Raw genomic sequence first — 2,059 nt, 5'->3', positions numbered from 1 at the left:
TGTGGCGAGAATCTATTGGGTTTGGACTTGTTGAAAAGATTGCATGCAACATTACATTGTTCTCCTTCAGGAGTACATCTTACGGTGGGTAAGAAAGTGATTTCCCCGATGTATCTGTCTAAGGATCGCCTTCCACTGGAACTGCGTTCTCTCCCTGATACACTTTGGGCTACAGGCCCCAATGATGTTGGTCTCTTGCAGATTCCACCCTACGTTGTTACCCTTAAGTCGAATGCTAAATTACCTCGCATTCCTCAGTACAAAATTTCCAGTGATGGCGAAAGAGCTCTTTTAGCGATTATCTATGATTTGGTTGAGAAAGGTGTGGTTGAAGAAATGATAGGTAATGTGTGTAACAGTCCTGTTCTGCCTGTTCTTAAGCGTACTGACTCTTCTCAGCCACCTGTGTATCGGTTTGTGATCGACCTTCAAGAGGTCAATAAGATTGTTGTGCCACAGTTTCCTGTTGTCCCGGACATTACTGCTTTATTGACTATGATCCCTGCCTCAGCTGCTTGGTTTTCTGTTATTGATCTGAAGAACGCTTTCTTCAGTATTCCGATTGCTGAGGAAAGTAGGGATATTTTTGGCTTCTCTTTAGGAGGCCGCAGTTTCCGGTTTAAGCGCGCTCCTCAAGGTTATTGTGAGAGTCCCTCCATTTATAGTCAGGCTTTGAAAACTCAGCTTGATACTCTTGCATTGCCTTCTGGTGCTACTCTTATCCAGTATGTTGATGATCTGTTGGTTGCTGCTGATGATGAAGAGATTTGTAAAGAAGTTACTCTTTCTTTGTTGCGACACCTGTCTGACCTTCATCATAAAGTGTCACCTTCGAAGTTGCAGTATTGCCGCCAAGAAGTGACCTACTTATGTCATCTCTTGTCGAAGGAGGGAAGACGATTGACCTCAGAGCTTATTCAAACGTTTGCCCAAATGACTGTGCCATGCACACAGAGAGAGGTGCATGCCTTCTTAGGTATCACCTCGTATTGTAGACAGTGGATTCCGAATTTTTCTTTGCTAGCGAAACCTTTGTTGGCACTTACTCTTAAGGACACACCACACCCTCTTCCTTGGTCTGACAAATGTCAGAAGAGTTTTTCTGAATTGCGTGATGCATTGTGTTCTGCTCCGGTGTTGAGTACCCCCGACTACAGTAAACTTTATACACTTTATGTACACGAGAGAGAAGGTTGTGCGTTGTCAGTGTTGACGCAACAATTTGGAGACAAGCAGCGCCCATGTGCGTATTTTTCAGCTACTTTAGATCCGGTAGCTATGGCGTTGCCTAGTTGTCTAAGAGCTACAGCGGCAGCGGCTGTTTCTATCCGACAGTCTGCTGGTTTGATTGTGATGGTCCCACATGCAGTGGATACCCTATTGAATAGAACGAAGACTCAACGTTTATGCCAGCTAAAGGCACATATTTGTCATGACAGAGCCTACACATGGTTGCCACATGATTTTTCAGGAACGTGTTATGTGGCGTTTCTGCTTCCCCCTACATACACTACTGCTTCAGACTATCATAGAACGAGATATGGTAGAGGTGTCTTCAATTAGGAAGATACTGCAGCACATGAAGTAGGAGATTTCTTCAAGGGCTTCCTGCCCTTTTGGGGTCCTATGATCAATAGTAGGCATATTCGACAGCTTGTCCGCGTTGTTGAAGCTACTGTTAATGAGACAGCAGGTGCTCTTAGTAATGTTACAGCTGAGTTTCAAGCGGACCGCCTTATGACTTTGCAGAACCGTATGGTATTAGACATCATACTTGCAGATCGAGGAGGAGTATGTAAATTGATTAGATCCAGTTGCTGTGTTTACATACCAGATAATGCCCCTACAGTGTACCAAGCCATCTCTAGGTTGTATAAAATCTCTGAGTCTATCCATGTAGACGAAGGAGACTGGTCATTGACGGGATAGCTTTGGGGACTGCTGTCCAAATGGGGATGGAAGACTCTGACATTCCTTGTTATGGTTTTAACCATCCTTTTATCTTGTTGTCTTTGCATCCAGTGTGGTCCCGCCATTTGTAGTCTTTGTGCTACTATGT

Source organism: Lissotriton vulgaris, chromosome 6 (genome assembly GCF_964263255.1).
Source record: "Lissotriton vulgaris chromosome 6, aLisVul1.2, whole genome shotgun sequence".
NCBI classification, from domain to species: Eukaryota; Metazoa; Chordata; class Amphibia; order Caudata; family Salamandridae; genus Lissotriton; species Lissotriton vulgaris.
The sequence above is the reverse complement of the archived record's forward strand: the minus strand, read 5'-3'. Positions refer to the sequence as shown.